General features: G+C 48.4%; 1 pseudogene; it reads right to left on the bottom strand.

The window, feature by feature from the left end:
- Window positions 1-3,805: 3,805 nt before the first annotated feature.
- LOC116645114 lies at window positions 3,806-4,698 on the bottom strand (annotated as a pseudogene).
- Between the last annotated feature and the right edge of the window lie 7,918 nt (window positions 4,699-12,616).

Genomic DNA, 12,616 nt, shown 5'->3' with positions numbered 1-12,616 from the left:
AGCGAGATGGAAGCATTCACAGTTCTTCTTGTCTTTCTTGATGAAAAATTTGCACTTTTTACACTGTGGCAGAGCAAATGGAACTGTGACTTACGATTCACAATTTATGTCGTTTGCCACTTCTATCATGTTTCTCGCTGGCTCGGAGCTTTATTGCGCTCAGTTTCATGGAGAGAAGCTGCAGAGGCAAGGGGAGGCACTGGGCCCACTCCATCCTTGAAGTCATGTTTACAGCAGATGTTGCTTTATTTATTTAAATTCATTCTCTGGACTAAAAAAGTCTTGGAGGAGCAGATTGGGAGTCCCGAGTTGCTTACAGATCTAGGTGGGAAAGACCAGGTGGGCTCAGGGATCTGACGGGAACAGGAAGGAGAGGATGTCTTGAATAAATGATCAGAGTCAAAATCCTGCCCAGCGATAGCTCAGACGTGATTGTAATGTGGTGTAAATTTCTGCAGTTTGTGATGTATTCAGCCTCCGTTAACAAGCACCAGAAAACACGAATCAAACCCCATGCGGGGATGACTGTCTCCAGGAGGGGAATCCAAATAGAGCCCAGAGCAGTGGCCAGCCACCCCAGGGGCTTCATTTAGTCCCTCTCAAGCTGGTAAATACAGCAGATTTCTGTTGAAAGCAAATATGATTACAATGGTTTAAATAATTTAAAGGCCAAATAAAAATCTTTGCAGAGTTGGTTGAGGTGTTAAGCACAAATGTCTCACGAGCAATTAATTTCAGTCCAGATCAAAGTGGTAAATCAGGCTGCAGGGAAGGCTCTGCACCTGCCTTGCGGCGGGGGGGGGGGGGGGGGGGGGGGGGGGGGCGGTGTGCGCACGCGCACCTTCCCGGGGGTTTCTGGGAAGGCGAGGCTGCTGCCACGTGACTTCCCGCCCTGCGCAGGACGGTGGAAAGGGACTTGTGTTAGGAGCTGAGCTGTGTGGCGGCCGCTCTGAATGTTCCACGCAGAACATCTGCGCAACGGAATACCATGCCACTATAAAAAAATAAGGTAAACCTGCATGAATTGATGCGGAAAGATCCCTAGGATGTACCGTCAAGGGAAAAAAGCCAGGTGCGGAGCAGGTGTATGTCATATACTACTTTCTACAGCAGTGTTTCTCAAAGTTTTCTTCATTATCACCCCCCCAAGAAACCTTTAGAGACGTTTTCCCCCTGAATGCCACCCCCATGGAATTTTAATAGCATGTATATCTGTTTCTATGCTGCATGTCTAATGTATATTTGTGATTTAACCATAAAAAGGGGAAGAATTTTTTTGCTTCCCAGAATCCATTTTCACCCCCTTGGGGGTATCACCCCCACTGAGAATGCCTATTCAATAAGAAAGTGAGAAAATAAGTATATTATGTAACACTCTCGAAGGCTACATAAGAAACTAATAAAAAGAGTTGCCTACGAGGAAGGGAGGGAACGGGGACATGTGGGCAGAGGTATGATGAAGCTTGCCCCGTGTAGCGGCTCGTGGCTGGTTCTATTGGTAGAGCGCGCGACTCTTGGTCTTGCGGTCGTGAGTTCGAGCCCCAGCTTCGGTGGAGATGACTTAAAGAAAATAAAATTAACGTAAAAAGATTTTCCCCGTGTATTCCCTTTTCTATTATTTTGTTTCCGGACTATGCAAATATAGTGCCCATTGAAAACAATGCAATCAAAAGACATATAACTTCATTTTTTTTCTGAAGTAAAACAAAAAGACCCCGAGGACATGTGAGGAGCAGCCAAACAAAACAAACAAGCAAGCAAACCCTGCAGGCTGTTGACACTCTTCCCTAAACCAAGCAAGGGGGCCTGCTGGGACTAGAGGCCACCCTTCCTGCCACACTGCACCACCTCGGGGGGCCCTCTGCTCCTCAACAAGGGTCTTTTGTCCTCCCCGGTTTATTTTTTGGCAAGAGGAAACCAAGAGTATACTCTGCACCCTTATCAGGGCTGTTTGGGCTCGGGCTCATTTTGAAGATTGCAGCTTCTACTTGAAAAGCGTCAGGCTGTTTCCAAGCCCAGGGAAGAGCGCGCGCCAGGCTCTCCCAGACAATGGGAAATGCAGGAGGAAATCACCTGCGCCCTCTCTCCCTCCCATGGCACGCACAGGCCGTCTCGGGGAGGGAACAGGATGGGGCAACGGAGCCCTGGTGGGGAGAGGTACAAGGGCAGAGATCCTGAGCCCGGGAGGTTCCTGATCAACCAGAGCCGGAGGGAGGGGTCAACTTCCTCCAGCAGAGTGTGTTTCCTCCTCCCACAGGGAGCCCTCCCGAGGAGGAAAGGCCATGCTTAAGGTTGATTAGTAGACCAGAAATTCCATTGTGGGATTAACAAAACAAAACAAAACAAAACAAAACATCGGGCTCCCACTTCAGTGTATCAGCAACTTTAATGTGATTGTGTAATGAGGCAAGATGATAAATAAGATATGCATGATTGCACCCTCTCCTTCGCTTAAAAATATCAAGTGCTGCAGTGCCTATTTGGCATGAATGGTCTGCCTTTGAATGAGTTTTATTTTTTCAATGCTCCAAAAAGTGACCTAGGGAGGAGGGAGTTAGTACATTGGGGTCAAGTCCTGGTTGTGCCCCAAAGCCTCAGCGTCCCCATCTGTAGATTGGGTGTAATAATAGCTACTGTGTCCACAAGATGATGCTGTTGTAATGTTGTAAAGGATGAATGATTTGATACAAGAAACGTTTCCTAAGAGTAGGATACTTTCACCGTTGACATTGTTACTTCTACAAGACGGAGGGGCGGCGTCTTGCTTTGGCGGCGTCTTGCTTTTCAGACCTCAGGAGAGGACATTCAACCAGCTTGAATGGAATTGAAATGTCTCTGCGTCCTTTGTGGGAGATTCTTAGAACACACATCCCCCTTCTTTACTGTGGATTCACTTCTCAACTTCTTCCGAAGGTGGAAGCCACTTGTGAGGGTGTGGTTTGGCTTTCCAGGCTGTGTGTACAAAATGGCCCCCTCGAGGCTGGATTTTATGCCCTCTTGCCACTATTTCCCTTTGAGGCCTCAGGTTTGTCCCTGAACTTGAGTTTTTTCCTCTTTCCATCTCTAGGTGATGCTCTTTGAAATACACACCGGGAAACACTGTGTGTCAGGAAGCCGAGCCACATTTCCTTCTGCTGGGCCTCGTGAAGGCTGGCCTCTGGGCTGTTAAGTGCCTGGCTCCTCAGCAGCATTCTCTGTCATGGTGAGTTCTAGAGACCCCGTCCATCCTACTAACCTGGGTTCCTACGGAAGAATCTGAGCTTTATATTTTTAAAATGATGTATTTATTATTTAAGATCTTTATTAACACGCGCTTGCTGTTTGTTGATCTTTTTAAAAAATCAAATTGTATACTTGCATTACAAATTAAAAATGAGGTCCTTAGAAATCTCAGTTTGACCAGATACGAAACATTTAAAAACCTCTAAAGGTGTAGTGAGAAAAATCAGGCTTTAAAGAAACAAAACAGGGGTGCCTAGGTGGCTCAGTTGGTTAAGCCTTCGGCTCGGGTCATGATCCCAGGGTCCTGGGATGGAGCCCTGCATCAGGCTCCCCGCTCAGCGGGGAGTCTGCTTCTCCCTCTCCCACTGCCCCTCCTCCTGTTTGTGCTCTCTCTCTCTCTCTCTGTGTCAACTAAATGGATAAAATATTTTTTAAAAAATCTTTAAAAAATAAAAAAACAAAACAACCAAAAAAACCCACGTTTGTCATTCCCAGTAAGAGACATCGTTAGGTAAAAATAATAGAAACCCCATCCTGCCCAGATAATGCAGGTAGTTCTGGTTATCTGGTCAGTGGGCAAAAAGGCAGCGCTGAAGGTCTTCAGCTCCACTCTTTTGTTCATTTTTTTGTTGCTGGAATTTTATATTCATTCTTGGTGGATGCCTAAATCAGGTGGCGGGAGAGATGGTAAACTGGCATTTCCTCGGCCCGCCCTGCTCAGCCTGGGAGCCACGTCTCAGCCCGTGATCGGCTGCTTTTGTCTCTGTGCCATCTAGTGGTTTTGGGTTTTCTGGGCATCTGTGTGGGAAACTGAAGTTGTGTGGGTACCGACCTTGAGGTGGCTGCTGACCTTGGGTCTCATCTCCTTGCCTTCTTCACTGCTGTCCTCTTTAGGCTGTCTTTGGCGAGGCAAGACCGCTGTGGAATCGTGGTCGGGAACCCCGATGCATATTCTGTCTCAAGGGTCTACCTTGCTCTCCTGCACCCTGCTTGTCGGCCCCCCACCACCCTTCTCCCCTTCTCCCCGCACAGGAGGGTTGGAAGGCTGTGGTCCACGCTCACAGGCTCCCGCAGGCAGGAAGTTGGGAGCCCGCGGGGACCTATGGTAGGGCCGGCGCTGATGGTGCTGACCTTGGGGAGCTCTCCTGATCGATCCCCGATTCTTTAACCCCACTCTCACTGCTCTGGTAGTTCGGCTGGTAATGGCGTGGAGGCCCCGGGCAAGGGGGACCGTCATGATGCCTACGGTGCGCTGCTAATATTACCCCCTTGCCCTGGAGCTCCCCCGGGGCCCGCAGTATGGGCCGTCCCCGAAGCCTTTTCTCCTTCAACAAGGTCCAAGTCCAGTCTCTCCACGTGCCACACTGGAAGGTACTTCCTGGGGTTCTTCTTTATGGCAGGCTGGTGTACAAACATCTCTTCCTTGGTGTCCTTCTTGTTTATTGCAAACATATTCTGTTTCCTACAAGAAGCCATTTGACTCTTCCCCAAGCCTTCACGGCAATGACCTTGACCCAGCAGGCAGGTGCCTCAGACAAGTGAGTCCTCAGCCACTGCTCACCGGCGCTCGGGGTTGCCTTGTGGAGGGCGGGCTGGCGGCTGCTGGGTCTGGCCTGGTGACTTGTCCTTGCAGGGACGGTGACAGGGGCCGGCGACCACAGCTGCACCTCCTCCTGGGTGTGATGGTAATTAGGCTGGCGGGCGCCAGTGGGGCTGCACGGGGCTCTCTGAGCTTTCTTATCTTAAATTAAAGGGAAAAAATATGCTTATCGTAGAAAACAGTTATAAGAGAAACATAAAATGTATGCAGAAGAAAATAGGCATTGCTTGTAATCCCATTACTTAGAAATATGGAATATTAACATCTAGGTGTATAGACATCTATGTATTTATTTGTATATATGCATATGTGTGTGTCCACGTACGCCCATATATTCATATAGAAAGAGAAATCAATACAGATGAATGCATATGCATATATTTATGTGTATGTGTATTTAGGTTTATACAGTTTGGTTTGTTTTTACTTTTATACACAAATGGCATGCACACTGTGCATACTGGTATGTGGTCTGCTTTATGCCTTTTAAAAATTTTGATAATAGGGTGCCTGGGTGGCTCAGTCCATTAAGTGTCTGCCTTCACCTCTGCTCATGATCGCCTGGTCCTGGGATCAAGCCCCATGTGGGGCTCCCTGCTCAGCGGGGAGTCTGCCTCTCCTTCTTCCTCTGCCCCTTCCCCTGGCTTGTGCCTCTCTCTCTCTCCCTCCCTCAAATAAATAAATAAAATCTTAAAAAAAATAAAAATTTTGATAATACATTGCAAACAGCCCTCCAAATTAATAAACATATTTTTTTTTTTTAAGATTTATTTATTTTATTTGAGAGAGAGAAAGCAAGAGGGGGGAGGGGCAGAGGCAGAGAGAGAATCCCAAGCATACTCCCCGCTGAGTGAGGAGCTAGATTTGGGGCTCGATCCCAGGACTCTGAGATCAAGACCTCAGCTGAAATCAAGAGTCAGACGCTTAACCGACTGAGCCACCCAGGCACCCCAGCTTTTAACTTTCTGCTTTTCTCACGAAGTTGTCGTACATTTTCCTATGTTTTCCTTCTTTTGCACCATGCTTAATACTGTCCTTTGACCACTTTTTCAAAGAAGATATTTGTTACTTTCTTATTGACTTTCCCTTTATTTATATTTACATATGTATATATATTTTTTCTTTTTTTAAGTAAGAGCATGGAGCCCAACACGGGGCTTGAACTCACGACCCTGTGATCAAGACCTGCGCTGAGGTCAAGAATCAGACACTTAACTGACTGAGCCACCCAGGTGTCCCCTAAGATCCCTTCGTTCTTAACAGATGTTACTTGCCCAACCTGGTACTTAGCATTGGCTACCCTTGCTGACATCTGTGTTCTGCATAGTCTAAGTACCGCTGATGAACTGATTTTGCTCAACTCCATTCAAAAAATGCTGAACTAAAATGCCAGTTATTTCCCCACTGTGTTACCCAAAGTGTTATCTGTGTTGTTTATGGGGTTCTGCTTCTCCACCACCACTCAAGCAGAAATGTCATTTCTCCCAGCCAACTAAAGCAAGGGCATTCCTGCCCGTAAGGCTCCAGGGAGGTTGTTCTCATTTCTCAAGTTCTAGCTCAGACATCACCTCCTCCAGGAAGTTCCCCCTGATTTCTCCATCTTTCATTGCACCCCTTTTGCCCTTTCTTTAAACTTTTGGAGAACTTAATGTCTCTGTCACACATTTAGCAGTATAACTAGATATTCTTTTGTGTCCTTAGTATATATGTGCCTGTCTACATGTATACATATATATATCCCATCGACCGATGAAGGACCCAGTATTTCTAATAGTCCTTCTAAGTGTTCTTTACAGACTGGGGCAGAGACAGTCAGTTGTTACTGATTGGCTAATTCACTGATTAAGAGAGAAAGACCCTGAGCAATATTCCTGGGTTCGAAAGCAACGCTGGAATACATAAGAATATTGAAGGTCACCATCAGTGGTGGATTTTTCCCTCTGTGTTTTCTTGTGAACCATATATGGTAAACCTCAGAGCAGTACACTCAAAGAGGAGGTTCAATAAGCTCTCCTAATTGCTATCTGGTTGAGCTCCATGCTGTGTATATTTCACAGGGAATCACATGAACCCGGGTATCTCTTTGTATTTGTCTCTCTTTTTTTTTTTAAGATTTTATTTTTATTTATTTGACAGAGAGAGACACAGCGAGAGAGGGAACACAAGCAGGGGGAGTGGGAGAGGGAGAAGCATTTGTCTGTAATACTTGGGAGGAGCTGTAGGTACAACCCATTGCCAGAAAGCTTGCCGCTTCACCAGTTTAAGAGTACTCGTGGGGCTTAAAGGAGATTAAATAATCCACTAGCAAAAACTGACCCTTTCCCTTGCTGGTATTGACCCCCTCTAGAGTGCAAAACTGTAGCAGCTTATTATGATAATGACGCCTTTGAATCTTGGCTCTCACTTCCTGGGAAGGGGTGAGGGGAGGAAGGTCCCATCCTACCATGGGATCTAAGAGGACTGACTTTAGGGGGAGACCCCCCTGAGAGCCAGATCCGAAGCCTGATTCTGCAGCTGGGGGGCTCCGAGCAATCTTAACTCTCTCATTCGTCAGCTCGAGTCCGTACAGTGGGGAAAAGAGTCGATGTCTCCCGTACTTCCCAGAGCCATGGCAAGAGGTAGCCTGTCGTAAGAGTAATGAGGCTTCAGAACGATGTCAGTAACTTATTATTCCAGTACAGTAAATCTGTAGTGCAACTATTAGGATTATTTGCTTTCAGAGGCGCTCCAAATGCCTGAAGGCTGTGGTTCTTCCCCCTATGGCCGCATGAGGCAAAGGTGGATGCCATTCTGCTAGCGGACAAGGATGGGTCCCTTGTTCCAGACTAGAACCGGTGCTCGCGGAGGGGCCAAAATTATTGTTCGGATGGGTGGATTCCACATTCCAGAAAGAGGAAATCCCTTCTTCTTCCTAGAGCCTGTTGCTCTGGGTGGCAGCCCAGGCCCTGTGAAGATCGGGGGGCCTTGCTCCGTGGGCTTGGCCTTGGAGGGAGCCCGGGGGCTGCCCTGGGGGGTTGACAGCATGCATGCCCTGTGGGAGCGCTTCCCTACAGGGGAGACAGAGCAGGGTAGGCCCCTGGCTACGTTTGCCCCACTAAACACTACCATCTAAAATTTGACCCCACGATTGTAAATGGAGCATTTCACGTACAAATGCAGATTTCCTGCTTCTCTGGAAAGATCAGCCTATCCGAGGTGGCAGCACTGGACTCCTGGTGTCTCTCAGCAGCAAGCTAGTGGGCAGAGTTTGCTCTCCCTTTTGCCTCTGCCCGCACTTCGCCTCTCCAGCACCTGCCAGACCCGGCAGATTCCAGGCCCGATACAAGTGGGTCCCCAGGGTCGGGAGGGCCACTGCTGCCCCAGCCCCCACGCCCCTCTTGAGACAGAGCTGGGAGCAGAGTGCACTGTGTAGAAGAGAAGGGGGACTGGTGGGAAAAGTCGTTTCCTGCACATCCCCCTTCCTCCAGAGAAGCCGAGGACCGAGGCCAGGCCGCAGTGAGGGTGCTCTGAATTGCCAAGAAGAGAGGATGGAGAGGACTCAGGATTTTCTCTGTTTCGAGTGAGGGCTTCGGGAGTGGCGTGGACTTTCTTCCCAGCAGAGCTCTTCCCAAGGGGAGGAGCAGAACAACCAGGATCCTGGGGGGTGTGGGGGGGTCCCTGGGCTTTCACTGGGGCCCAGCATCCAGCGCTCCCTGCCTCTCGGGGGAGCCCCACTGGTTTTCCAGAACCTCAGTACTCCTTCTGCAGAGACCGGAGGAGAGGCAATCCCGGGCACCTTTGTGCTTCTGCGGCCCGCATCCCGCACCCCCCCTCCCCATCCCCCTGGGCTTCTGAGATTCTGAGACTCTTGTTGTCTGTCTGTTGTTGTCTGGTTTGGGTTTGGGTTTTGCACTGGAAATATTTAGCATCTAGACTCATCCTGATGTTGTTTTCAGCCAGCCCTTGAAGCCTTCTGGATTCTGCTGTTGCCTCGTTCCTTCCTGCCTGGGTGGTTCCTGCAGCCCCTTCTGATAGATCTTGTTTACCTCTAGGGAGTATTCTTTCTTTCAGGATGGAATTATGTAGCACACTCAGCTCCTGCAAACTCTGCCATTCTTTTCCTGGGGCTAGTCAGCTGCAAATCGCAGAGAGGGTCTTGTGTCTCTCTTGCACCTTGTGTCTGCCCCGAGAAAGCCCCTGTTGGCATCCAGTTGGTATCTACTCCTGGAGGTAACGGAGGCTCTGTTTCCACCCTTTGAGAGACCTGCTTGATGAGGGAGAAGGGCCGGGAAGGATGAGGCTGAGGTGGGCAATAGAACAGTCAGGGAGAACGTGCTTCCAGCTTCTGAACATCTAAGTGCCAATTCGAGAGCCACACCCTTAGACCCTGTCTGCAGCTGATGCTCCAGGCAGGGGACACAGCTCATGGAGGTCTGGGGAGCATAGGGCCCCCCATTTTCAGAGAGGCAGAACACAGGAGATTTCTCTTCCTGGAGCAACAGTTCTAAACTGGTTTTGGATCATGGGTCTCTCAAGAAATAAGAAAGCTCCAGGCCCCATAGAATCCCAATAGAGACAGATAGGGAGGGAACCAATAGGGATTCTTACTGCCGTGTGCTGTGTAGACAGGACACAGACACGTTTGAGAAGTTCACAGACTCACTGACATGCAGCCAAAAGCCTGCTGGGAGTCTGGAGCCCAAGAAAAATTTCTGGTTGGAACTTTCATTGGAAGATAGCCCAAAGCCCTGACAAGCAGCTGTCCACCCACCCGCCAAGCGGAACGCAGGGGCCATTTGGGGGATAAGGTGGAAAGAACTCCTCCCTTCCTCCCAGCAATATGCAATATTCTGGAATATCAGTATTCGAATACTGGAAATGCAAAGCAAAAGTTTGCCATTTGCCAGGCACGTGGCACCTTCTCTGCTGGCCCTAGACCCTTGTTCTGGAGACAGGAGGCAAGGTCTGAGCCCCGGGGCTGTGGTTTTGTGCACAGCTCCTGCCAGGGAGGATCCAGCAAGGCTGGGAGGACAGGCTCCAATCCACCCGGATTTATGAATTAGAAAGTAAATCTGGCAGCACTGACTCTGAGTTTGGCCTGTGATAACAGGGGCCCCTTATGCCCTCGAAGCGGGTGTCTTTGAGCAGATTTATCATGCAGACTGTGGGGAGTCACTGGCCCCCCTCTGCTAGCAGGGAACGGAAGGCTTCCTGGCATCAGGTTGGATACATGGCTTTCCCGGTGGCAGGACACGTTCGTGGACCCAGACCAAAGCCCTCAGCAGTGTTACAAGGTGGTGGCCTTGGTTCCAAGCTATCAGCACAAGCACCTGGCCAGAGGCGTGGGGCCTGGCCCAGCCAGGGCAGACACCGGGCAAGCAGCACAAGGGGGGTCTGCAGGCCTAGCCCTGGCCTTTGGGGTTACACTCCCTGAGTTACAGACCAGGGACCCAAGATCTTGTGAAGGTGGGGGAACTGGTGTTTAGGAGGCAAAGGTGTGACTTCTGGGGAGCCCTGGGTTTGGGGTCCAAAGGACCTGGATTCAAATCAGAGCCCTGCCGCGGGCTCACAAGTTTGCCTCTTTTCGTTTTTGAGGCCGTTCTGAGCCTAAGTTTCCTTATGAAGTGTCTAAAATAGGAATAATATAATGTATGTGATTGATAGGAAAATTAAATGAGAATGCATGGGAGGTGTTGAATCCTGGTGGAAATCCTGGCTATAATCTATCGAAAGCCCTTGCGCCATATTGTGTTTTTCCTTTGCTCATGTACCACTCACGCAGTCACACTTCTTCATAGCCATATTCCATTAACGAGGACCCAAAGTGAGGTTGATGGGATATTGCCAGGACGTTTCCCAGTGTCCTCACACTGAGAAGACCTGCCCTCATTTCTTTTGTTCCTACATTATTTTAAATAGCATGAACCGAAAGGGTGCTTTCCTTCTCATTCCTTGGGCAAACCACTTGGGGCATATTTCTAGAATCTCCTTGGTTACTCTCAGGTATCAGTTGGTGGGTCATTTTGATACCAAGGCAGACAGAGCAGAGGGTTTCACATTTCCAAAATCCACATCATTTCTTTGAACTCAGAACTCTCCATGACAGCCTCTTCCAACCCTGCTCTATGGGTTTCCACCTGTCAATTCTATCTCTCCCACGCCCACTGGCACTGACTGAATCCAGCTCCACATCTTGGCCCCTTGCCTGTACAAACATGCTCGTGTCTGACAGGATCCATAGGGCCCAATGAGGACGCTTTTTTCTCCTGCCATCCACGGCCTTCCTCACCAACAGACCACCTTCCCAGAAAGAATTCCCAACACCAAGACGTCTCTCCTCCCACAGCTGGAAGGAACCTCTCTCCTTCAGAAACCCCCTGGCACTTGTCTGTGTCTCTAATAGACGACTCATCCTTTTCTACTTTGAAGAATATTCACTCAATCTAATCTACCTGGCTTATCCCCTCTTCTCATAGATATCCTTGAAGACAAATTGCCTTGATTCATCCTTGTCGCCCCACGATACCAAACACGGTACCTTTCACATATTTTCTAATGAGTTAGTGAATTAAATAGATAGATTAAAACCTTTAAGTATGGAACAAAATGGTGGAACTAGTTTGAATTATTGAAAAGTTAGAATATATTTGGAGCATTGTAGTCCTGTTATTTTCAAATATATATCTTCAACTAGGCTAATCCAGTCTTTCTTCATCCATATCTTTAGGGAACCTATTTCAATGAATAATTAAATTATTATTAATATTCTATCAATTATTTACATGTACTTGGTGCTTGTGAAATAGTTCTCAGGTCTTTGGAAAGAGATTCTTCTCCTCTGTATTTTACTATTTCTACCTTGAAATTTAGTTTATTAAATTATTGTTCGTAACTTGTGCATAGATATATTTCAACCCAATTCCTGTCTGAAGGACCAAAATACATTCTGGGAGAATTGCCCGTCCTGGGAGATGCTCCATGAAAACAATATATTTTGTTGTCTAATAATTTTAGGAACTATTGTATCCTATTCCTTACTCATGAAGATTCCCAGCTACTAGTTTTCCATAGGAATGCTGTATTATCAGTAGGCTTCTGCTTTAATTCAGTAGCCATTTCTTGGAGCCTCCAGTGGGTATCCAGAACCCAGGTGAGGTGCTGGGAATACATAGGAGACTAAGAGACTATCCCTGACCCTGTCCTCAAGACATTACTTGGAAACAAATCATAACAAGGCAGGGTGATGAGGGCAGCGGCAATATGGCAGCAGCTTACAGATATAATCCCCTCTATCATTAGCATCCACCACCCAGAGGGAGCAGGGTCACTTCCCAAGCCCACTCCCCCACTCCATGCCACCTCCCCCATGGTGGGGACAGACAGAGGTCTCCCCTGAAGCTCAACTTCACTCTCCACCACCTTCCCCATGCCCACCTCCTGGCACAAGCAAACTTTAAAGGGTTTCCCACCCTCCCCACCCTTTCCACTGGGTGATTTTAGGTTGAATCACATGAAATTGCCAACTGTCAACCATTTGGTGCCTAAAAATGGCAATTTTCAACTCAACACTTCTTTCTCCCTTGGCCTCTGTGACCTTCCTTTGGGGCAAGGGCCAAAGAGGAATTTGCATAGGAGGAAGCAAAAGGACTGTCCCATTTGGGGCCCTGTCACTGCACCTCTCTCAATCCTTGAGGAGGAGTGTTTCCCACAGCTCTGATCTCGACCTACGGTTACCTCCTAATACTCAGAGCTCATTCACTCAGGATTACAACTGGCTACTTCCTAGAGAGACCCCAGGGCACACACCACCCTCTG

Source organism: Phoca vitulina, unplaced genomic scaffold (genome assembly GCF_004348235.1).
Source record: "Phoca vitulina isolate PV1807 unplaced genomic scaffold, GSC_HSeal_1.0 scaffold32, whole genome shotgun sequence".
In the NCBI taxonomy this organism is placed as follows: domain Eukaryota; kingdom Metazoa; phylum Chordata; class Mammalia; order Carnivora; family Phocidae; genus Phoca; species Phoca vitulina.
This window is presented reverse-complemented; position numbering and strand designations above follow the sequence as displayed.